Genomic DNA, 26,593 nt, shown 5'->3' with positions numbered 1-26,593 from the left:
TAAGACGAAAACTGGAGTCAGTAGGCCGGGGGGGGCGGGTCAGGTCTCGAGGAGCACAGATGTAGACGAGGTTCGATACAGCTGAAACCTTTGACCTTTACACTGAACACGTGACTCTGACAGCTAGAGATCAAGAGCTCAGCCCCGCAGTGGTAACAGAGTCGAGGACAATCTAAGACTTTTACAATATACTCGGTCTTACTCGATTATCAGGGTCGGTGAGGCCGCATACCTCAGGAATAGGGGTAGGAAGTCCAGGCCTCAAGGGCCGGTGTCCTGCAGGTTTTAGATCTCACCCTGGGTCAACACACCTGAATCAAATGAGTTCATTACCAGGCCTCTGGAGAACGTTTATACTGGAGCTAAAGGCGCTGAACATCAGCCAGGACCGAGCTGAGACCTCCAGCAAACACCAGAAACATTTCCCAGCAAAGTCAGAGTTTAAGCAAGCATCCAAGAAGCGCAGAAAGGAAAGCATTTACTCCCGTTGGTGCATGAAAAATAACAAACATCATCAGAAAACATTCTTGGTTATGAATCCTAACCGTCACTTACAGTTTAACGTAACGATGCATATTTAAGTGTTACAAACAAAGTATTTAAACACATCTACCCAACAGCTGCACCTGCTGTGACGACATGCAGCCGACAGCCATAAAATGTGTGTGAGGAACATGTGAAAGGTCACTTTGTCAGTCAGCTGCATCATAAGTAAATCATTGTTTAGAGTGTGCAGCCAAATAAAGCAGCGCCGTAGTGTCATCAGGCCGGAGCCTCTAAGTCCCGACCGTCCGTCACCCTGGGGAGTTATTATAGTCGCGATACAGAGACGAAGGATTGAGAGCAGCCTTTGCAGAGCACACAGACCCTTCCAACACCCAAATAGACCGCAGGCATGTTTGTTCTCCTCCCTCACACTTAAAACTGGCTCCAGCATGTCACACAAAAAGAAATGTGTGGAAGAAATGGCCACTAACATTTAGAGATGCATCGATACGACGTCTGGATATCGCTCGGATGGTGTCTGGGTCTGATCTGCCCAGCTCTGTGCTCGGCTTTCGGGTCATTGGGTGAAATAAAATAAAAAATATTATACAATGAATCTGCTGTTTTAGGACACGAAAGCAATTCTTGGATAGAAAAGTCAGAAAGGATGGATCAAATAAATCAGAGGTGGGGAACTCCAGGAGAGACGAGCATAAAGCTGTCATTTTATTGGTCAGTTGATCCTCCGGCTCTCCACAGACAGGCTAACGAGCTCCTAGCAGAGCTGCTGCTCCTTCACACCATCAAAGGGATGCTAGGATTACTCGTCATGGCAGACCTGGGTGCTCCTCTGCTAGAGAGCAAGAAAAGGTGTTTGTGGAGGAGGTCAGACTATCGAGCTGTGGGCGGCTGGCCCATTTAAAACATTACGATTACAATGGATGAGCCTGAGCCTGAGCCTGCTAACACCTAATGGGACTCAAAGGACTGGACATCCAACACTGATGAACTGAAACTTGAGACAACAGGTAACGAACACAAAGCAAAGGTTTCATGCAGCTGCTCTCCAGCAGCATGAAGCTCAGTAAGCATTTCAACACATACACACAACTTCTGTTTGCCAAGACCATGCAAACGATTCTAACTGAAGGGAAAATGAATAATATACAGACTGACCAAAGATCTCCCACATGTCCTGTTCCATGAGCCGCCAGAACACAAACCTGCAGGAAGTAGCAGGAGAGAAGGAGGCGGAGTCTATTTACTGTTCAGCTTTGCACCACCACTGTGGGAGAAGCCATCGATCCTAGAGTCAGAGCATCAGCCTGCTTTTAATGCACTACAGGCCTTAAAACGGTCACAGGTCGCTTTTATGAAACTGTTTCCAGGAGAAAATATAAAATAAAGACACACCAATTTAAAAATCAGCGAGTACTGATTGACATCAATATATCTGCAAATTTGATCCGTTAATGTTTTCCTGAGTAAAGACACTGTGATAAAGAGACTTACAGGAATAAATAATAAAAAGCGAAACAATAACTCTGCAGGAATGAACAGAATTATGACCTGATAATTCATAAAATAGCAATAAAACTGAAAATAAAAATTTATTTTAAAGGATTATTTCTGACATCATTCATAATAAATCAGAAGTTTAATCAATTAACAACATAACCTATAAAAATAAACAGTAATCCAAATAATCCAAACATGATATACTGAGGTAAATACTGAAGTTATGCAAACATTTAGTGTTGCTGAGAGAAAAAAGGAAAGTCTTTATAAACTGAGGCCCTGTTTGGGTCCAAGGGTCTTTAAGTCTGTATAAACAGATATTTAACCAAAGAATTTCTTTAAAGAGATTTTATTCCTCTTCCAATTTGAATTTTTCCATGTTTGGCAAAAGCCTTTAATATAAAACCTGCTCATCCTTTTTTTAAATGAGTGACACGAAACCTCCTGTGAGGTTTTTAAGGTCTAGTCTGCACATTCCTGCAGTTAATGATCGACATAAACTCAGCCTCTGACATTTTCATGATTACGTGCTTACAGAGTTTCCACCCACTCTTCAGTGCGAGCTTTAAAAAATAAACCAGAATCCATGTTTGTGCAGCTTCGCACAGGGTGAAGCTGCAGGTGGAGGCCTGAGAGCTGACCCAGAGTCACACCAACCACAAACAGGAGTTCTCACACACACAAACACTTCAGATATATTAACAATAACCCAAACCACAACAGTGACACCTCCCATCATAATAATGAAGCCGCTTACCTGCAACTTTCATTCTAACTTCCTGCACCTTGACGCAGGTACAAACAGAGCGAGCAGCCCTCAGACACGAGCCTGCACCGAGCAGCCCTCAGAGAGAGAGCTACGTTTCACGGCTAAGATTAGACGACTTCCTCAGATGACAGCCAAACGATCCGAGTCCTATAAGAGGAAACAGGACTTTAAGGCCGTTTGGGTGGAACGACCCCTCCGCTGGGCCTCCAGGTGAAGCGCGTAGTCGGCCGGCGTGGGTAAACACCCTCCGCCCTTCAGCTGAAGCGCAGCTAATGAGCCAGGCAGCTGAACACAATGGAAAACCTTTCAGATGGTTGCACATCAACCAGCACGGCCGCGTTTCTCAAGGCTCAGCTGCTGAAGGTGAAGACAGAAGGGCGAACAACAGAAAGCAGCGCCGTGGATCAGGGCTGATGTGGGACAGCAGAGGGTCAAAGGTCAAGCTAAGCAAGAACCCGTCACATTTCTGCCCACGGTCAACAGAAAACTGATTTAACGTATTTGGAAGTAATCAGTGAAGAAAGAAATAATTCAGCTGAACTCATCTTAACCACACATTTCATTATAACATCAGACCACACAGGATAAAAACACTCCACAGAAGCACCCACTCAGGATCAGACCTCAGCGACTGAAAACATACCCACTTCAAATAAACGCGATTACCTGCTGGCCACATTCCCCCAGCCAATGCCCTCTGAGGTAACCCGTTTCCATGACTACTGCATGCAAAGGCAGGATATTCAGCGAGCTGATCATATATGACAAAAGGTAAAATAAATAAATATAAATAAAGTGATCAACACTGCATGTTCCAACCCCGCCCCCCGTTCAGGTAAAACTGCTCTGTCATTAGTAACAGACTGAAGGTCTCAGGGCTCCATGTGCATCGATCTACAAAAATAAAACCCAGAGTTAATCTACTAACAGCTTCAATGACAAACAACTACTTCTTTTAATCCACACACTGGTACCCACACACTGGTACCCACACACTCACACACACACACACACACACACAGGTACCCTCACATTTCTTCAGTCTCAGCCCTGCAGCTCTGACAGCACGCTGGCACGTCCCACAGTTCCCATTGCCACACAGTGTTACCAGTTATTATAGTTTTAAGTGATCATATAAAAAACTTCTCCCACTTACAGTAAAGGCAGCAGAGTAATAAGCAGCTGTGAAATCGTGACCTGTGCGCTCTAAGGCAGAGCGTCTGCGTGCGGTCAAACTAAATACGAAGCCCATGTTTGTCAATAAAATCTTGACTTCTGCTTCATAAACTCCACATTCTATTTTTAATCTCCGACATCCTTCAGCTTTAACAGGAGCCACTTTAAATGTACTCAGAGTCCGACTCTGAGCCTTTCCTGTGAATCAAAGCTTCCCATTTAAACAGAGCCTCACTCACTGCGCTGACCAGAGCAGATCCACGGCTGATCTCAGGAGCTTCAAACTCCTCGAGCAGGAAACTTTTGAGCGCCGACGCAAACCGGAACAACCCGTTCGGTTCCTTCTCAGCTGTTAAATAATTTTCAAGCGTGCACGCACAGCTCTGAGCAGCGGCAGGCGTGACTCCTCTCCACCTGGAGGTGCGTTTGACAGACACACAGCTACATTATTTACCGTGACAGACACCTGACGAGCTACACAAACAGACGCACGAGCATTCAAACAGCATCCCGTGGCGTGCTCGAGTCAGTACACAGGCTGAGCTCTTTAAGTACTCGAGTACAAACAGCCAAGAGAAAGGTGAACGAGCCCAAGAGCACTTCAGCAGAAGCAGGTACAGGTAGAAATGAGCTGTGTTTCAGTGCAACAAAACTAAAACGTCCACCAGCTTCCTCTTCTCTGCGCACAAAAGTAATCTGATTACATCAACACAAAGCTGTTTAAGAGCTGAACCAAAACAACGAGTTTCTAAATGGTCTGTAAATGAGTATGAAGTTTATCTTTAAATATTACTTGACTTCACCGAGTTCCCCTCTTAGTGAAGTGAAGCTACACCAAGCAACAAACAAAATGTAAGAAAACACTTTGTTTGGATTGTCAGTCAAACAGGAAGCAGCGTCTCCTATTTAAGATCCCAGGAAACCTAATGAAGCACGTTTGTTACTGAAGGAAATCCCAACGTGGAGGACGACTTTCATTTAAGTCATTTTTGTCCTTTATTCCTGGCGATGGCGTGGATGGGAACGACATGTTTTAGTCTTGTTTTTGTTTCCATTTATTTCAGGAACGACAGAAAAAGGTCAGTGAACAGTTTCTTCATCACACAGTTTTCAAACACGCGGCTTTTTCATGTGCAAAAATACAATCTGTGACATTATCAATAAAATGTTGAATACCTACATGTTTCATTAATTTCATAATAATGGGACTTTAAATGTTATTTCACTGAACAATGAGTTTTATCATAAACACGTTTTAAACGTCAGCCTCTCAAATGTGGCTTTAAAGCACAGACGTGCAAACAATGATTCTTCCTAACAGTGACGTCAGGCTCACGGTGATGCCCGCCGTTATTGTCAGAACATTCACGCGTGCATCACATCGACACACATATAAAGAAGTTCGAGCTGACAGGATGTGGTGCCACAGTTCACATTTTCCACTGCAGTAAAACAAAGACTCGAGGCTTTTTTGTGTGGACAGTAAACAGAAGGAGAAGTTACCAGAGGGCCGTTAGGCTGCAGACCCGCTGCGCTGAATATTCAGCAGAGCTGTTTTTCCCCTAATAAAAGCAGAGGCTGCAGCTTTAATGGAGGGAAAAAGCCTCGAGAGGAACCGGGATGTTTTCATTCAGATAATCAGGAAAAGCTCAGCAGCGTAACAGAGCGGCTGCACGTGGAGCATCGAGTTCACCTCGTTTTATTTTTTTCATGTCCGTAAGAATTAAAACGTAGAGGAAAGTTAAACTGAAGGAAACGGCGTGCTCCTGTGCTGCAGCGCTAATGTGTGCACGAGCGCAAATGTGACTAATTGCAGAACAAGCAGTAGCTGCTTGTCAGCTCAGCTCTGCATCTGGGCCTCATTAGGAAATGCCTCTGAAGCTTTGAGGGGAAGCTGCTGTGCCGACCGTGGAGAAGAGCCGGGCCAGGCGAGGAGGCCGGACGTGCCGACGAGCTCTACAGTTTGGAGGCTGCAGAGCTGGTTCTGTTCAACTGTTCACTTCACTTTGACGGAGCCTGCCGAGTTTGACTCTGGAGAGCCTGTGATAAAGCCTCTCAATTATTCCACCAGGGAGGGAGGACCCGGAAGAACCAGAGGATTGTGTCCCCTACTTAGCATTTTTAAAGAGAAGTCACATGGGCAGAGGTGAGAAGAGAAAAGCAAAGACGTCCATCTTCAGGGAAGCTCAGGAATCTTTTCCAGCAGCTGATTAAGATTAGAAGAAGTTGATGAAACAGAATCATTAGAGGCTAAGAGTGCCAGGCTGTGGCATCAATGCTGAGGCTCAATAAGTCAGGCTGGTGCACGTCAGCTCAACATATGATAAATTACTCATTGAAAGGATAAAGACGGGCTTGTGTTTTTGCTTTTCTATAGACGTCTCTTATGGTGACGATCTTTGGAGAACAAACTCTTTGGACCTCAGTGATAAACAGCAGCGAGGCTGATGTTGCTGCTCTTAAACATCCATGAGTGTAAACGTACTGACGCTCCCAGCTGACGAGCGCCAAAGACCACACGATAAACACGACGACGTTTATCAGACGCAAAGTTCAGCAGCTTCTTTAAAAGACGTGGAAATGCTCACGCGCACGCACACACACTTCATTCAGGCGTCTGATGCAAATATGAGCAGAGATAAGGTCTCCGTCAAACAAAGAGTGCAACACAGCAAAAGAGTGAAAGCAGCCATGTTGCTTCATCAAACGCTGACCTATTTGCAGTGGGGTTGCTGCCTCGCTCCTTTAGGGGGCGCCACAGTGGCTCATCTCCCTCCATCTCGCCATGCTCCCTGCAGCATCCTGTCACACAAACCCTCTGTATGACCTTTAATCTTCTTTTCCTCCAGCCTGTCCAGTAGATCCACTCTCTCCTCCGCACGTGTTCAAACCAGCTCAGCCTCGCCTCTCTACGATTGGTCCTTTCCCACTAATGTGCCTCTAACTTAGTATTGCTTCTGAGGAAAAAGAGGCGTTCACAGAGCATCGCTTCATGCTGCTTTCTTTGTAAATACTGCAGCCTGTATTCTTTACAGAGAACCTCAGTGATCACCTGTCACTACTGTGTCTGGTTCGGGGCTGAGGTCAGACAAACCCAACACACTTTAACTTACCCTGCAAACACTGAGGTCAGCTGATGAGCCGACCTGCAGAGACTCCTGCTCCTGTATAATCACACATGGAGTTATTTTTGGTGCAGACGCTTTCAACTCCCTGCTATTGTTCCTCCGAGGCAGCCGCGAGCCTCGTGCTCGCAGATAAACACAGTGTTGGCGAACGACGAGCATTTCCTCCACTGAGACTGGAATTATAGAAATCAAAGACAATTATACATACTGGCCCTGTCATTACGCTCCCAGCCATCGCTCGCTTTATCTCGTTCATAAAAATCTGAGCAGCGTGCACGTGGAAGTCGGCCCGGTCATTTCAGAAGAATCAGTATCTGAGCACAAACTGGAACCAGGACTTCAGATCACAGCACATCTGTGTCACACCTGCAGATCTAAATCCAGCTCGTTTTGAAATCTGCACCATACCGCACGCGCTTCGAATTCCAGCATCAGCTGTTCGGATGCTTTGAAATTTGGGAAAGGTATCGGCAGGAGTGAAAATGTTGTGAGACGAGGCAGTCGCTGGTTCACTTCTTCCAGACGTTAACCTGCACTTATCAGACAGACAGCACTACATTTTAAAACCACAGTGTGCCTGCTCGGTTTAAATTAGTGCCTCCAACCTTTCATTCATACTCGTTTTTGAAGTTTACTTGCATATCAAGAGTTCTGTGTACCTTTCACCACAAAAGGAGTGTAGCTGTGCTTATAACCGAAGCGTTTAAACAGAGCGTAATAGGCCATCCTAAAAATATGCAGATCTATTCTAGTAACAGTCTCAGTGCAGGCTGTTTGTGCTCCATGCTGCATCAATCCTTCCTTTAGTCTGTTCAGTTATATTGTGTTTAAACTCAGCGCTCAAGTGGCCAAGCACCGTGTAAACATTCAGCCTTTAACAGGCCACCCCCACCGCACCGACGCTCCGCGTTCACGTCTGAGGTTTTAGTTCAAATGTTAATGAAAACCAACATCTGTGCGGTGCATGTACAGGTCAGAGGAATGAGACCGAAAACTGACATTTAGCTTGTAACACATGATGCAAACATGGCGTTGGTGCCACACAGTAAATATGTACTGTAGTTTAGCTAGCACCTAATAAGGGTAACATCGTGTGGCAGCTCCTAAATATCGTGTTAAATGTCCTCTTCACAGCCATTAACAGAAAATGCAGCTTGTTGGGGTCTTGAGCTTTTTTCCTATCATTGCAACTGAGTGCACACAGATGCATTTAGCCCCCCAGCGTGGCTCCTCGTCATGACCTCCACCGTAGTAAAGCCAAGAGAGGACGACATGGTGCAGAAGTGTCTTTGATTGCTGTCCCTTTATTTTAGGAATCGACTTTATCTGCTTCAGCCATTTATCGCGACAGCTGCTCTCCAGAGGTTCAGAGTCCCTACAAAGGAATTCTGTGCAAGACCATCGAATGCACACAAACAGCAGACCCTGCAGGTCTGTCAGGGTCCCTCCTCCTTCTTACAGCTCTGAACAAATAAAGAAATTAGACCTTGAGGGCTACAAAATGAAGAATAAGCTCACAGCTGAGTGAATTTGGTGTTTATTACACTGGCATATGCTTTCTGTCTGCCAGGGCGGAGAAACTTCAGCTCTGCTCTGATTTATTCCTCCAAGTTTTACTTCTTCGCCTGCAGCCAAAGAGCCAATCAGCTGCTTTAAACATGCCAAAGTTGCCAGGCTCTAAACTGTCCGTCCTTCAGCTTATTTGAGTTAATAATTTGTTTGCAGTGAGAAAAACATTTAGCTGCACCAGTAACTGTTTTTGGATGAACTACTGAGTTAAAAAAAAAAAAAAGGTCATTTTCAGCCTCAAGGAATCAGCGAAACGCCCGTTTACACCTCTGTCTCGCTCGCCGCTCCTCCAGCACCGAACAACAAAGAGGGAAAAGAAGACTCTACTGCAGACGCCGTGGTACGCCATTAATCAGCCTGTTCGCCTCACTGCCGTCCTGAGCACAGATTTAAGAGGTCACCCAGTCTTTGCACTCACACGAAGCCTTTCTGCTGACAACACTGCCCCCTGCAGGAACAAGACTCAGCTCCAGGTTACGGCTGAAAGATGTGAAACAAACACCAAAACGCCACAGATCAACACATCCGTCTCTCTCTGCGCTCTAAGAGTTAAAGAGCTGCTTTTACAGAAGACGCCGTCTCCCCGGATCACTGTGTCGACTCTGATTTTCTCTTTATCCCCCCCCCCACAGGTCCTCCTCTGTCTGGCCTGCTCTTGACCAAGGACAGGCTGGAGCCGCTTATTTGTTCAGCTCTTGAGTGGAGTCACTAAGGCGGAGTGGAGCTATGGGCCGGTGAACACCGCCCATCACTCGCAGCCGGTGGAGGCACCAAGTTACTTTTAAATTACATGCTTTGCACAGACGTTGTTCTCCATCTAATGGAGTTCACATCTATGACTAGAACAACAAACATGACTGATTTTACTGAAGCTAAAGTTTCCTGCAGAGCAGTGAGTCGGAACAGTTTACTTTGAAACTCATCCTTCAGTTCAAACTGGTTTTATTCGGCCATCGTGATTCAGCACACAGATCACTGGGTTTGTTCTCGTGTTACCCAACAGTGAAACCACATGAATGAGCCTTAATTACAAGGCGTGTTATGCACTCGCCTTTACTTTGAAACTCGTCGATCACCTTTAATTCAATAAAACAAAGAGTCAACCAACCACAACGTAAACTCCAAACATGTGAGAGGTGCAACGAATCAGAACAAAGACAAACGTCAGCCTTCAGGTTTCTCTACAAACACTAAAGTTTTGGTACGAGCCGCATGGACACCTTTACAGCTCACACGTCTGCGTTTGCTCTAAACACGCCACAGCGCTCAGATGCAACCTCCAGAGAGAGGCGGTCCCTCCCACAGCTTTCACTCGTGTTGTCAGCTCGCTCAAAGAAGCATTGTGGGAGAAATTCCGACTTAAGTGCTCCCGTGTTTGCTTTTGTGCCAAGCGAGCCCACTCTGACGACCTTTTGGAGACAGACCAATGAGATGCAGCGCTGCCTCCTGCGCTGCCCTTCTCCTCTGACAGCTGCCGGACAATGAACGACAAGCTAATTAAAGTGATCACAACATGTGGTGGAGCGAAGAAGCCAAGAGACGCCAAAACGAGAGGGTAAAATAAAACCATGAGCTTCTTTTAAAGAAACAAAGCCTCCACGTATTTTTCTGCAGTTTGTGTTACCTGAACAGAAACGATCTCAGGAATATTTTTGGAGGCTGTAATTATTAATAAACTACTTTCCCCTCCTTTTCAGCGAGCTCCAAACACTTGAGCCGGTGGGCCAATTATGGCGTTAATGAGTCCCACTGAGCTGGATCACAGCCAGGGGAAGGCGGAGGAGAGCTGCAGCTGTGGAGCATTGTAATGTACAGAGATGCAGGTCAGCGTCCTCCCTGACCCACAGTAATAAGAGATATCACTCTGTCACACATGCATGTAAGCTAATGAGCTGCAGCTACTGCTGAAAGCTGATTTTGCATGTTGCTGAGGCAGGCTGAGTTCACACCTCCTGTTTTTGGATGTTTGCCCCTTTAAAGCCCAGAACTACATGCTGTAGAGCGTTTCAAGTTGCTATATATTAATTATATCATAAATTTTTATATTATGGACTTAATGCATACATATTAACTACATAAACTGCAATAAAGTGCACTAAACTACAAAACAAAATTAAAAGAGTTTGTTTTTGTTACATATTTCTACTTACAGAAATTTAAGAGGCATCTCCCTCTAAACTGTAAATGCGAAACAGTTTCCAACCACACGCGGCCGCGCCGATGGGCTTAAAACAGGAACTGGACCATCTGCATTAAATACAAGTTGAGTTTTTTCCCAGAACTGGAAAAGAACAAAGCGAGCACAGACGAGAAGCGCTCGCAGGTCCTTTAGGTTCGAGGATGCGGACGGTCATTTTTATTGACACAGTCTAAACTCGTTGGTTTTTCCCAAAATTAAACAGATAAAAACGTGATTTTCTCAGAACCGAGTAAAACCAGCAGGTGATGTGTGAGCATCACTTACTGACACTTATAATAATCAAAATATATTAACATGCTTTATTCAGTATAACCTTAAAATAAGAACCTGAGTCCATAAACTCTCTTTTGTGCAATTCAAGGTGTTGCCCCCTGGTGGCCATTAGAGCAACGCAGTTTAAGTCATGTTCCTGGTTAAAATGGGGACAAGGACCCGCCCCTGGGGGCTGGAAAGGCTCAGAGGACTCATCCACTGGACTTTCCCACCTTCAGTTGTCTTATGGAGTCCGTTTGTTTGTGCAGGGTTTAGGGGGGCTAATACACTCTTTCACAGCGTAAAGTTCATGTTACAAAAATACACAAGCTTCATATCTCCACAGATACGAGGCCCACATGCTCCAGACGACTGCTGCATTATCAGAAAAGTGTAGGTTTAGGGATCATGCAGCATGGAAGAGAAAATAAACTCTTATCGGCACACTTGCTGATGGGCATGCACTGGTGTGTTTACAGGTGCAGCTTCTTATTGGTGGAAACCTTAAAATCTGCACAGCTAACACACATTTGTGGAAACTGCTCAGAGTTTCTAAAGCGACACTAAGAATGCAGCTGCTTGTTCTTCAGAAAACACATGAAAGAAAGTGCGCAGGCTGTGGAGATAAAAGCAAGACCGGGTTCAGGGTCACGAGCAACACACCCACAGCCTGGTATCTTTCACTTATTCTCCCCGTCAGTCTGTTTCACATTCCTTTTTTAAGCCGACCTACATCTCTGAATAAAACTTTGTCTCAAATAAAATGGACCTATTCAACTCTTCCTGTGTACATTTAGGTCATTTTGTGTTCAGGCACAGAAGCCCACCAACCTGCATTTCAATCCTGTTTACGAGGGGCAGCCAATCAGAAGAAACCCTGATGCCCTGCGTAACAGAAATAAGGTTTATTTGGAGTATTTTGAACTCTGAATCATGCAAAGCTACTCTGAGTTTAGCAATTCCAGTATGTAACTAGAAATTAGCATAACACACCTTAAATAATTACAGTACTTGAACAGCTGTAGAACCGTCCCACGCACTGCTTAGAAGCACAACAGCAGCCCTGCTGCACTTCACTGTATCGTCAAACCACCACAAAGCTGTTACAACGCAGGCTGTGTGTTTATGCGGGTTGCTTTCAGAATCAATCAGGACTCCCTGAAGAGGCAGTTTTATCTCTGGGGGCTGCAGTCCCAGCTGTGCCGCGGCCCAGGTCCCGGGAACAAAAGACACCTGCCAGATTCAGGCTTTCAAGCACAAGGGGAGCATGAAACCGCCTCCACACGATAAAGTGTTTTCCACTGAAAGCAGTTGGCCGTTCAGTTTGATAGAAATCTCATCATGACCGAGACGTAACAGAAAGCAGCGAATCACTGTGCAAACAACAAGCACGCAGGTTTTAACAAGCAGCCAAAGTTACAGCTGTAAACTCCTGAAAACAAGCGTCTGTTTTCATTTTCCCCTCACAACAAAACAGCCTTAATGTCAGGAAGTCTAAACGGCCTCACAAGCACCAGTTATGAAGCAGCATCAGACCTGCTGCTGCTCGTTTGTGGACTTTGCCTGTTGATAATTATCTATTGTAACTATGACTCCAGGAATCGGCCTTTGGGCAGAAGGTTAGCTGCCCACATCCTGAGTTCTCTGCAGTCCCACCTCGGGCAGAACACATGGAATTCGTTAACGGTACATGGACCGGTTCTTGTATAGCGCTTTTCTACTCTGAGCACTCAAAGCTTTACACAACTTGTACATCCTCCCATTTGCAGAGGTCACACACCGGTGGATGCATCAGAGAGCTACATGGGGTTAGTATCCTTGAGCAGGATGGGGAACGAATCAGCAACCTTCCGGTTAGTAGGCGACCTGCTCCACCTCCACCAACAACTTAAAGATCATTTAATGGCCTAAAAACTGCCTTCACACTTCTTCTGATATTTCGACAGATTATCGGTCCAGTCTGGAGAAGCTGGAACGGATACTGGAGACAAAGTGCTGATTTAAGCAAGGTGGAGCGCCAGCAGCAAGGTGGAGCGCCAGCAGCAAGGTGGAGCGCCAGCAGCAAGGTGGAGCGCCAGCAGCAAGGTGGAGCGCCAGCAGCATGTGTGAGGTGGACTGAGGAGGACTAGCTTGACTGTAAATAACAGTACACAGTAGAGTTGCACTGAGCCTAGAAGACCAGTACAAATAAATCAAATGAATACGTTTTAAGTCCTATTATCACATCTCACCATCATCATCATCGTATTAATAAACCCCAGGTTCTTAACTCTCAGTCGGTTAACCACTCTGCAGCTCATACCTGGTCAGAGAGCAGTGAGTCAGTTAATGTGAGTAAACTCTGTTCTTGAGTTATTACAGATCCTGTAGTTCAGCTTATAAATAAAAGCCTCAATTTAAATGTAATGTAGAATATATTAATGTCCATCTGCTGAGCGTGTCCGCCCCAGCTGGTCCCGACGCTGGCTGCCTTTGTGCGCTCTTAGCTGGCCTCATTGTTTGTCATGGAGAGGTTAATGTGGTGACATCAGTGCTAGCCCTGATTAACTGGCTTTAGCGTCATTTGTCATCGGGGATATCGAGCATGCCATCTCGGGGGCTGGCCGTTATCCCTACTCTGTTACTGGGATGACAAAGCAGCCTAAATACAGCGATTAAGAGTTTATTCTGGCTCCCAACTGAGGGGTCGTCTGGAGAAAAGACTCCTCATTTATATGATCACAGCAACGAGAACGTTTAGTAACAAGGAAGGTGATCGAGGCTCCCAAATCCTGCATTTAGTCCTCGTTAATTCAGTGTTCCCTCTAAAGCTTTTCACTGACACGAAGCACTCGTGTTTGCCAAGAAGAAAGAGGAACTCAAGGATGGACTTGAGAAAAGAAAGAAGACAAGAGAGGAAAGGAGGGAGGGGGGAGGCAGGGAGAGAGGATTAATCCCATTAGCTAAATGATTTGTTCCACTGAGGGAGGGGGAGGAAAGTACAGGGAGAGAAGGGGGGTGTTTGAGGGGAATGACAGTAATGACCAGGCACTAACCTCTCCCGTTTTCCCCGTTAGCATCAACAGCGCTTGAAGCCGTCCACACGTCACTTGACGCCCTAATCTGAAAGTCTAATTTGTTCCCAAGAGGGGAAGCAGAAAAGGAACCACCAAATAAAAGTGGGGGACACGCCAAATTCAAACAAAACCATGACCCACAAAAGATAAAACCTCCCAAACAAGCCTTAAAAAGTCTCATTATCTGCTTCGAGAACAAGTTTACACAATTTAAATTTAACATATACGATTAACAAGAGTAAAGCAGAGCGTTAGCATCAGCGCCAGAAGAAGGAATCGGTGAGAGGTGCAACCTCCAACCCTGACAGCACGGCTCGTTACAGCAAACCTCAGCAGCTTCAGGAAGTCGTTAAACACCAAATGGGTGTCTGGCTCAGCGAGACGCCGCTCCAGGTGAAGACAGACGAGACGTGGACGGTGTCGACGTCTGCAGAGGACATCATCAGCGATGTTTAACAAACGAAAACCGGTCCGAGTCGGAAAACTAACATTTATTTTGCAGCTAGTAAATCATGCACATCTCTAAACATTCATAACATGAATTCGGGGCTAAGACTAAGCTCTGGACATTTAATGCAGATGTAAATTCATCTGCACGGTCGGGCTCGCGTCAGATTACCAGCCATCGCTGGGTGGAGGAAGTGGGAATAACTGTGGGACTAACTAATGACTTCCGTGTTATCCTTTTCATTATCTTGGCCTCGCAGGGTCGCAGGCTATGAAAACAGTAGCATGCCTTCATAGGTATAATGCAACACATTGTATTGTGTTGGCAGTGGAGGGCTGAGGGGGCGAGGCGGGGCGGTCTTCCCAGCGGGAGTCATTCCGATCAACAATAGCAGCAGCATTCCTCTGGAAACACTGTGGCATTGTGGAGGGCGTCTGTTCGCTGGGAGGATCGCCACTTCCACCAAAACAAAGGGATGAACTCATTCTGGGAATGTTTTGTGTCACCTTTAGGAATGACAGAGTAACTTTTGCTGTCCGGCTTTTCCTACCTGTGAACAGTCATATTTGCTAAACTGACTGCGTGTTTTGACAGCGATGAGTCAAATTCCCACACTCGTCAATCCGTCCGGCTCCAAGAATGACTGCCCGAATATTTCATCTCAGCTTCAAGCATCCGTTTTGTTTCTGGCTTGCTGAACTTTGCTGCACATTTACACTGCAAACATAAACTCAGTGGTAGATCTGTGTTTGTCTTATCAGAGATAGAAATGTTGCTGTAAATACACGATACTGTATGACAGATGTAGGGTTTACATCACTGCGCTGAATCCTCGCTGCAGTGCATTTATTGCATTTACACCTGTGCACCGGTGACTCTGCATTACTCTGCAGACTGATGAGACAACCTGAGCTCTTCCTGTTCCAGTTAAACACAGGAAGGAGAGAAGACTTCAGACCTGACAGCCTGTAGGTGCATCACAGATCAGCCTCACACTTAGAGATGGGGGATTTTCCCATCATGAGCCCTGAAAACAGGACTACAAACAAACATGCAGCAGCCATCTTTAACGTCTGAACTAACGTCTGGTCCTGAACTAAAATGCAAATCTGGTCTGGTTGCTGTTGAAGTAGCCAAAGTAACAGGAAGCCGTTTCCTCAGGAGATTATTGTCCTGCTGGGATGAATCTCCTCATAACTCCAGCTGGGTGTCCAACCTTATTCTGACTTTTAACAGAACAGAGTTCATTATGAATTATAACAAAAGCGTCTCTAAAACAGAGCCCAGAAGGTACAGCTCATGAGCAAATATTGACTCGAATGTTGGCCTGTGCTCTTCTATTATTTCAGCTTCACTGGAGGACAAGAACAATGTGGGAGCAGTCTGGTGGCAGATGTCACTGAATATGCAAAAGACAGGAAGGAAGAGCAGATGCATCGACCAGTAAAAGCAGATAAAACTGATAGTGGTGGAAATCTGTGGCCAAAGCCTGACAGGAAACAAAACTCGGCCCGTTTCTGTTTAAAATGAGCTCAGTGGAAAAGTGACCGCCACGCTGCAACTCTAAAGTGGCTCTATCAAATAAACCCATTAAGCAGAGTTGTCATTATCAGACCATTCAGCTGAGATGCCACAAACACACTCTGCGCCTTCAAGAACCAAACTCGAAGCAAACAGACCTGCAAAAATAAAACTGGACAAACAAACTGATCAATTTTAAGGATTAACATTAACTACTGTAGCTAAAGTCTACTGCATTCATCTATCCGATTCATGTGGCAGCAGGCTGCATCTGAAGCATCCCATGACGTTCCCAAGCCAGATGACCCTCTGCACAACCCCGAGAACTCCAGTGGGTTCTGGGTGTCACCTCTGAGTATTCCCACAAAAACCTCCAAGAGAAGCATCCAAGAACCACCTCAGCTGACTCCTTGGGACATATTAGAGCAGCAGCTGCTTCGGTCATCTGCGCTCTTCACCCGAGCTCCAACGCTGGACCGAACCACCCAACACAAGATGGGGGGATGTGTTGGCATGGACAGAGGCTCCTGGCAGGGTCTCCCAGGACACAGACTAAAAGCATGTATTTACAAACTACAACGTGGGTCATGATATGGACTCTGGATAACTTGTATGGAAGTAAAAACCAGGGCCTGTAGAGCCAGTGCAGGGAGGGGAGCTTGCAGGCATGTGTCTGGTGCTCAGGCTTGAATTCACTGGGCTTGGCCATGCATAGCCAGAACAACGAGGATCCTCTAGCCCGAGGGCTGACCGCTCCCAGGGACAGCCATTATGGTCAGGAGTATTGTGGGTCGGGCAGCAGGCCTGTGTGTGACCCTCAGCACTGCACTGGGGTCTGGATGTGTTTAAAGAACAACAAAACCAAGGTAATCGTACAGAACGTGGGAGAAAACAAAACAAAGTCAGATCTGCCCGATCTTCACGCGCTAACCTCGAGCTGCTGCTGCTAACACGCACCAGCTGTTTAAAAAGTGCAGTAAAGACACAAACTGTCCATAACGATTAAAAAGTACAATAAAAACAAACAAAGTGATTTCAGAGCAGCAACAGAAAACTGTTCTCTGCTTCCTTCATCACAACAGCAGCGCTGCCATCAGCCAGCGCGCTGAAACAACAACCTGCTCTCTGCTTTGAATAAGCAAAGCAGCTCCACTTGACTGTGGGCGTGGGTCACTGGCACGTGACATCTTACGAGCCCCCCCATCCACGACTAATGGTTACTGTGCATGACAACCAAAGTACAATATTTACAGTACGATAAGACAGATGTTCACGACTGCAGCTTTTGAATACGAGCTTACGGTTGCTTCTCCCAACAAAGACGATGTTAATCGAGCGAGACCATTTTCAACAACGACAAGATCAGAGATTTATGCACAACATAACCCAATTACTGCTTTGCTAAAACCTTAAACCAACAAAGCCGCGTCCTGATGGGTAATTTTCCTTTCCCACAGCGTTACCGTCTGAGCCATGTGATTAGAACAAATAAAACTAATTACACAACGCGCAGCATCCAACATCAGCGAGAATTACTTCTGTTTACTCAGACAACAAGCCCATCAATGGATTTCAAACATGTCCTTAATGAAGAACATTCACATCTGTGAGTTTGTTCCATCTAAACGATCTGTGGCACCACACACACACGAGCCTGAGGATGCAGGTGTGCAGCAGCAGGTGTGCAGCAGTCTGTAGATTGATGAGTAAAGCTTGTGCATGTCTGTTCCTGCCTAACAGACGATTAATTTTCTCTAAATGGTTTATAAAACCAAAGAATTAAAAGGAGCTGAAATTTTACATCATTCCTAATAAGAACTGAATCTGAGATGATCACGTAGGAGGTTTCTGATGGACCTGCATCCACTCCCATCTTCACACGTCATACATCCTTCTCAGCTGCTGCAGTGTGGATTTGAAGTATGCAGGACCTTTAATGCTCTCCACTACAGGGGAACGAGGACTGGTATCGCCATGGTGATGTGCCCGTCACTTTGTGGAGGCTGAAACCTGAGAGGACGCCAGGCCATTAGCAAGCCTACGTCACCGCACCACCGCGATGAGGACACACACAGCCAAACGCTGTAAACCGGTCGCTATAGTAACACCATTTCAAAGTTCATCACTATCAAATTTATCATCGATACTCGTCCCCACTTGAAAGTTTAGGTGTGGAAGCGCAGCCTCGTATGAAAACGTGCCCATGTGTGCTGACAGGAACATTAACCAGCCCAGATAAGATCAACGGTGCCAGCAGGGAGTCCATCTCCACTGTAAGCCCAGCTGACCGTAACAGGAAATGGTTTACTGCTGAAGTTTAACAGTGAAACGCCCGACCTCCTTCAGGACGGTGTTTATACACCAAATCAGAGGCATGTAACCACAGACGGCTTTCATGAAAGCTGTCTGGCTGGAGAGGTGTTTCTATATTGACGGAGCTTCGTCACCTGCCTGTGGAAAGTTCCTGAAACTGATGCAACGACCTCTACGACAATTTGTTACCACAGCTTGAAAGACTTCACTGTACCGGACGTGCTCCTCGCACTTACGCGCTTCGCTGTCGATTTGCAGGTTTGCACAAATGGCTGCCATCTGTGTTACAAACTGCCACAATTTGTGACGCTGCAAAAAAAAAAAAATTCCCAAATGTCCGGCTGATTACTTCCACAAGGATGCAAAGCATACAAAGAGTTTCCTGCCTTTCCTGCAGCTTGCAATTACAGTAGATCTGATAAAGTGACCTGATACAGGCCAAGAGGACAGCTGCTGTGCAGGGTCTGTGTGGGGGATCGTAACCCACATCTTTGCCTGCTCTTATACTGCATGAAGCTCCACAGACTGTCGGCCGTGCTCTACACATCACATTTAAATGAGACAAATGAATGCTACAGTTTCCCTCCATACACAGTTGCAGCAGGTACAGGCTGCGTCTTTCACTTTCTCACCTGAACCCCTTTTAATGCTTTTCTGCATTTGGTCCTCAGGTTGCCAAGTTTAGGCAAGACGGAGACGTGGCAGAGAGGCAACCAGCTCTCTCCTCATGAAGGATTTTTCCAGAGAAACCAGGAGGATTAAACGTTGAGGATTTTGGCCCACAGATAAACAGATGCACTGGTTAATCACCATCAGCTGGTGTACAGCCGTTTTTAATTATTAAACTAAACATAATGGGGTAGTAGGGAAACCTTGCCACTGCATGCTACAGCCATACAGCCCAGTGTGCAGCACATGTAGCTGACTACACCTCACAGCTGAGCAGTGCCTTCAGGTAAGCATGTGTGAAGTCGATTACCCTTCATTTACTGATGTAATCAGATTTATTACTTCTGTATTGACCCTAAAAACAACTCGAGCACTGTTCAGGCTTTAATGTGGACTCAGCTGTAACTCGTATCACACAATTTCAGTGACTCTGGTCCTCCTGAATCAACACGCGGTAGGAAATAAAGTCCTCGTGGCTCTTCTTTAACCGCCTTCATCCATTCATCTCATCTCTCGTCTACAACCACTTCTTGTGGTGAGGCCACAATGCAACTGTGTAGTGCATCTCTCAGTTCAAAAACATGCTAAAAACCACAAGGTCACATGACTGAACACAGCATCACTCTGCAAGCGATCAGGAGGTTGGTTTTGAAAGCACCCAAGAAAAACAAGTCACATCAGCCTGCGTCTCATTAAAGATGCCAAAACTTTTCAGACAGCTGCAGAGCCCCGAGAGTCGGAATGTGCAGAGTGGCAGCTGTAGACACAACAAACCACCGCCCCCCTCGCCCAGCAAACCCCGGCTGTACCCTTGAACCGGTTCACACTAACAAGCAGATAAAGTGAATGACTTGTACTAGCAGCATTTAACATTACGTGCTCTCTGCAGTCAGAGCAACGACAGCAGCGTTTCACGCAGGTTTATCTCCCGAGCAGCTGCAGTAACACCGTCACACAGCGGCGGCATCTCCACACGCAGACTTCACTGCGTTCCTCCTGGATAATTTGTTCACACGCACATCAGCATCCACGTTCTGGTCAGATAATGGTAATGGCATGTGACATGAGAAATGTGTAAGAGCACGATCCAGGTTCATCTGAGCAGTTTATGTGCACCAACATCCGAGTGTAAATCTGAACTCAAACCCAGGTTACAAGCTCAGCTGGCTTTCCAAACCAGGGATCAGATGCTTACATGAACAACACACCCAACACCCGAACTGTGACTACGACCATGACTCAAGCTTCCTGTTCCCCACATCTCCTTCTGATAACATTCACTGGTCCCACCATGCAAACGTTAAAACCTGCACCAGCAAGTTTTAGAAACTAAACACAACTTAAAAAACCAAAACAATAATACTACAACAGCTGTATTGGTAACTGCTGCACCTTTTACTCACCTTCCTCAGTTAGAAACCTGTAAAAGCATTTCACAGAGCTGCAGCTGGCACAGAGCAGCCAGCGCTACCAGAGAGAAACGAGGGATTACAGCAGAGACGTCACCCGGCGCCGTCTCACACGGCACAGCCAATCGCAGCCCGGCCACGCAAACGCTGAACACACACACAGAGTAACCTGACAATAGCAGCCAATGAGGGAGGCTGTAATATGAGCAGCACGGTGACCACTGGGCCGAGGCTCTCGGCCGTAAACAGCGGCATCCCTGACAGGGAACAAACTCAACAGCCCTTTCTGAGCTGCAGAGGATGATAGGAGATTCAGACCGAGAGCTGCCAGCAAAAAAAGCTGCACAAGGAAAAACTCTCAAATAATGAGCGCTAAGGTGTATTTTTAAAGTGCTTTACTGTATATACTCTGCTCACAAAAAATGGGCATCATCCATTTCCCTCAAAAAACAAACAATGAACCAAGAATGAAGACATTTGTATTAAATTCATGCTAAGGTTTGTATGTAAACTAGGCTTGAATGTGTCCCGCGCACAGCTGGCTGCATCTCTAATCAGCAGGTCAGGTTCTGGCTAATGTGAAGCCCCGTCAGACCCCCGGACTGTGGAATGCTTCGACTTGACAAGCAGAGTCTGTGCATGCCTGCATAGCTGAGGGATTATCACAGTATCAACTGAGCCCTGAATCCCCTTTGCACCTGCCTTGTCCTGCTTAATGCACAAGAAACGTGTGGGATTTCTCGCTCCCTCCTCTCTGAGACTGCTCACCTTTCATTCATCAGCAGCTCTGAAAGGATAATGACAGGCTGCGGGTGAGACGTTTTTAAGAAGCGACACTTCCCCCTGACGTGCAGAGCAAAGGATGTTTGGTTCAGAGGAGTCGAATGTGCCGCTGCTCCCCGCCTGCAGCTCCAGAGTTTTGTGGTTGGAACAAGAAGACGGGCTAATAGCTCGTCTCGTGTGTTGGACGCCTTCGTTTCTGATCTACATGCACCACAAAAGGGAGTCAGCTGCCAGCGCCTGATGCACCATACAATAGTTCTTACTTTCAGTTTTAATGAAGTTTTCTCAAAGAATTATGAAATATGCTGTAGAAAACGGCTTCTGTGAATACGAGGAGAGAAGTTAGCAACAGTCCTTCATAGGGATGGGTATCGTTTAGGTTTTATCCGATACCGGTGCCAAATCGGTGCCGGTGCTCAAACGGTGCTCAAACCGGTGCTTAAAGAATGGAGAACACAAAATTGGTCCAAAAACCTCTCATGTTCAGCTGTTTTTTGTAAAAATATAACAATGTTAGCCTTTTCTGCAGCTATGGGGCATATATGGTATCACTCTTGGCTGGAAGCAGTGCTTAAACAATGGAAAAAACACAAGCTTTGTCCAAAAACCTCTCATGTTTAACTGTTTCCCACTTTTTCTTTGGTCATTTTAGCCTTTTTGGCCAGGGTGAAGGGAGCATCTGCCATCAAACAAGAGGACAGCTGCATGTAGCTATGATGATGTTTGCTAGTTCACCTTACATGCATTAATGTAATAACGTGGTTAGCCTACTCAACGTAAATTAGCTACTCACGCAGAGAAGAACGGCTGCTGCTGCCACCATCATCCTCATCATTTCTGCTACACTGGCAGGGCTAGGGGCCAGGACTCTCCTCTTCGTGTTTTTGGGGGATGTTGCATAACAGGCAACCCACCCGCAGTAGATGCGCTCAGTGTGAGGTGATCGCTTCGCCTTGGACATTTTTAATCTGTAGCTCTGCTCTAACAGAACGTACGTACCTGGACCCGCCTACTATCCTCGGAAACGTAAAATGATTGGCTAGAAGTGTATCACAGCTCAGGAAAAAAAAGCACCGAAATGTGCGCTGCTTTTCGGTCTGGTTACTACCGTTTATGTCAGAACCGGTGCCATCATGGCACCGGACACCGGTACCCATCCCTAGTCCTTCACCAGCACATGAACCAGTGCTACACCTGCTGCAGGTGCTGGTGCTACACCTGTAAGCCACGACGGTGCAGGTCAGCGAGCAGTTTGCTGAGGTTAGGAACAGCTGAACTTTCAGAGCTTTTCTGGGAATTATCTGCTCGGAAAACTGACGGCATGGCTTCATGGACAGATGATGGTCACCATGTGAACAACTCTATATGAAAGTCTTAGTGATGTTAATGATTCTGTTGGTTTCATCGTTCAGATTTTGATTTTATGACCATTTACCGAGATTTTTATTTGCAAGTATTTGTTCTGCTCCAATAAATATAAATCATATCAATAATATTCAAATTTTCACCTTGATAAGAGAAAAACTGCACAAATTAATAAATGCCACCCAATTATTTATACTTATTTTAATATAAAATAAAGGTTTTTAGTCATTTTTCTTAAAACACACAAAAAACCCTCCAGTTATTTTATAATCCAAAGATTTCCTTATACATTTATTCAAATGTTTTAATACCAACAGGTCCAAATGAAATCAAAGTCACATTTATTTCTATCCTAAAAGGTTAACAGATTCTTACACGACACGAGCACTGATCTGAAACCTCCACAAACAGGTGCCTGGAGTAATAAACATTTATACATGCCCTGAAATATTTGTTGTGTGACTCGAGAACAAAAACTTGTTTACTAAAAACGAGCAAGCTGAAAACTGATTTCCCAGAATGCCACACTGGATGAGTGTGTGAGGCGTCAGCTCTACACTGGAAGAATAACTTCCTTCCCCTGTAAGGGTTGGTGTGCAACGGTGTTCCCGCTTTAGCCTCAAGTTCCACGCACCATCACTCCTCCCATCAAAGTGAAAATTAAAAACAATCATTTATTGCAAGTCTTGTCAGGCAGAGCGCGTTTCCACGAGGGCGTCGTCCCGGCACATTGATTCAAAAGGTCCCATCAGCACTGCAAAGATCGAGTTTTCCACAGCCGACACGAGCGAGGCCGACACCAACACAAATATTTACGTAGAAGACCCCGTCACAAATCTGCTGCTGTCCCAACAGCTCGGGTGGTTTAAAGAAACGAAGTCTGTGAGGAGCCGAAGCTGAGAAACAAAAACGTCTCATTTAAACTCTTAATTTCATAATGTCAGAGGTCAATGATCCCTTATTGATCGTCTGTGATACGACGAGCATGTGACGACTGTGAGGGAGCATGAAAGAAAGAACGGGATTAACATACCAGGAAACAAAACATCTTTGTGAAACGCACTCCGAGGTTTAGGCAGGGTTAATCCCAGCCACAGAGAGCAAAAAGCTTCACTCCTTCATGTTCGCCGCAGCAATCTTCTACCCAACGAGAATCTCGCAAGTTGAAGCATGCAGAAATGAATCATCAGCAGGCGGAACAACATAAAACACTATCCGGGGCTCTTTGGCGGGCCGCTGACATTCATCGTGATAGCTCATGTGTCCGCTTGTTCTTATGTAAGTTGTCAGTGAAATTCAAAGTCACAACAACTTCACCTGGTTTGTTTCATAATCTCTGCAGGTAGAAGCGACCGGGATCATGTTTACCGTCGGCCTCGTCGGGCTGCTGAATCACCCAAAATGTTGGCTGTGCAGAATAACTCCAGCTGCAAGTCATCCATGCAAAACTAGATACCCCAGACACCAAACATCTGTAGAAGAAACTAAATAATCTCACCTCTGCTTTAAGTATCAGTCCAACACACCTCAGCCTCCTCTACAATCTGTGCCAACACACACAAATGTCTCCCAATCCATCTCAGGCCACTCTGACTCCATTAAGCTGCTAAATCCACAAGAACTGATTTGAAAAGAATTTCGTGCGGTCCTGCCAGAGCTTTGATCACCGCGGTAATAACTTCCTTGCAAATTTGCAAACAGCGTGGTGCCGACTTGGCAGCTGCTCCGAGCTGCTGGAAATCTGTTAGGACTCCCTGAAGATCGCCTTTACTTAGAATCAGCTATGCAAGCCTTTTCATTTCAGCCGGTCCACTGGTGTTTTTAAAAGGTTTTATTTACATCCAAAACTCATGCACTGTGAGTGGAGGTGCAGCACCAGTTTCATACCAGCTGATGCTTCAGAATAACTGCAACAACTGCCCAGAGAACAGCAGGACGGCAGCTTCACAGCAACCTGAAGCTCTTTTTCTCATCTCCAGTGCTCCCCGACTCTGACTTATTCTTACTAAAGGCAATAATAACTCTTTGCCTTAACACTATGCAGACCAGCTGCTCTTCAGCGTCAGTCACCAACCAGAAACTCAATTTTGAGCCAGTAATGATCCCAGTTTATTGGTAAAGGTAGTTAGAAACCAGACAGTTTCACTGTTTAGAAATGAAAAAGCCAAGATCACAAATAACTCACTGCAGAATGGTTGAGATTCAGAGAAGCTCATTTACAGAGTAAGCAGTGTCACCTTCATCATGTCCTTAAATAAAGCTGTGAGTCATTATAGAGGCTTCATGGTGCCTGTATTTGTACAGCACTTTACACAACCAGTCATCCACCCAGTCACACACACACTGGTGATGGCAGCTACATTGTAGCCACAGCCACCCTGGGGCGCACTGACAGAGGCGAGGCTGCCGGACACTGGCGCCACCGGGCCCTCTGACCACCACCAGTAGGCAACGGGTGAAGTGTCTTGCCCAAGAACACAACGAATGAGACCGTCGGAGCCCGGGCTTGAACCGGCAACCTTCCAGTTACAAGAAGCACTACCAACTGTTGCCACAAACTGCCAACACATAAGTGCTACTTGTGTGTGAAATGGGGGCGATCGTGGCTCAAGAGTTGGCGGCTCGTCTTGTAATGGGAAGGTTGCCGGTTTGAGTCCCGGCTCAGACAGTCGTGGTCGTTGTGTCCTTTGTGAAACGTCTTATCGAAGATCTCCATGAACACATTTATATCCTCTCAAATGCATCTTGGGCTGTTCTTGTTTTTGCAGGAGGGGGCTCTTATGGTTTTAGTTTAAGTGGATCTTCCACTCAAACTAAAGTACATTTGATCTTGTAATAACAGGGCAGACCCCGAGGCTCATGTAGGTCCTCATCCCACACGTTAAAGCCGAGCAGCTGTGACGACTCCCTTCACCTCCAGTCCAGCCAGTAAGAGTGGTTTCTTCGGGGTTACCCAGCAGTGAAGCTTCACGTGCACGCACGCAAAAACTAACATTTTCAAGTGAACCCAGGCAGAGCAGCTTTATTTTTAGAACCAAAAACATGCAAGAGAAGCACAAACAAGACAAGTATGCACAGATGTTCAACCAAAACTAAAATTATAACTCAGCAACCCCCTCGAGATAAAATTACAGAGAAAACACCACGGCAAGGACTCCACAAAAAAACTGAACACCCACAAGAGAAGCGAGGCCAGTCGTGACGTGCAAGCTGCTCGCACAGAGCTGTGGAGTGGAAGTCATTTCCTCTAAACAAACAGGAGGGGTGGGAGTCGTAATCACAGGCGGGGGAGGCGGGGGAGGCCACACGTCTGAGCAGATGAGACCCGGCTTTGATCCTGCGGATGTGAGGGTCGTCTCAGTCAGGCGTCATTTCACAGACCTCCACCGTATGTCCACGATACCGAGGAGGAGAGCATTAGAAATCAATAAGCTTCCAGAAATATCATTTTTCTCTCATCTTCAGTTTATTCTTATGAAAATATGAAACAAGCTCCCTGCAGTGAAGTAAAGAACGCCTGAGCTGTTAGAGACACCGAGATGACCCTTTAACCACCTTAAGGTTAGTGAATGACTCGCTAACCCTCAAACCCCATTAAAGCTGTTAATCAGTGCTACAAACAGCAAAGCAGCAGCTTTGAGAAGCGACTTTGCAGAAAGTGCGATGCTTTCTGCAAAGCCACAAAATGCGAGGCATTCGGGCCCTGAAGGAATGCTTTGTGTGGCATCCTGGATGAAATCTGCACTTATTATCCAAGTGTAGACAAGTGGATCTTAAGATATGCAACAACCCCACAGTGGAAGCTTCACAAGGCCATTAGTCCTCCTCTTCACATATCAATTCCCCAGTGCTTCATCTGTACTGAAGAGTGGAAAGGCCTGTGAGTTTGACCCCAGCTCTTCACCAGCACAATGGGGACTACCATCCAGGT

At 46.0% G+C, this 26,593-nt stretch overlaps 2 protein-coding genes across 4 annotated transcripts in view; one reads left to right on the top strand and one right to left on the bottom strand.

The window, feature by feature from the left end:
* Window positions 1-26,593, top strand: part of LOC309719139 (GTPase IMAP family member 8-like) — a 286,835-nt gene that overhangs the window by 33,388 nt on the left and 226,854 nt on the right. The window lies entirely within an intron of this gene.
* The window catches only part of kank1a (KN motif and ankyrin repeat domains 1a), a 49,145-nt gene that overhangs the window by 21,771 nt on the left and 781 nt on the right, over window positions 1-26,593 (bottom strand). The gene's annotated exons all lie outside the window — the stretch shown is intronic.

Source organism: Aulonocara stuartgranti, assembly GCF_965226115.1.
Source record: "Aulonocara stuartgranti genome assembly, chromosome: 12".
In the NCBI taxonomy this organism is placed as follows: Eukaryota; Metazoa; Chordata; class Actinopteri; order Cichliformes; family Cichlidae; genus Aulonocara; species Aulonocara stuartgranti.
The sequence above is the reverse complement of the archived record's forward strand: the minus strand, read 5'-3'. Positions and strand labels throughout refer to the sequence as shown.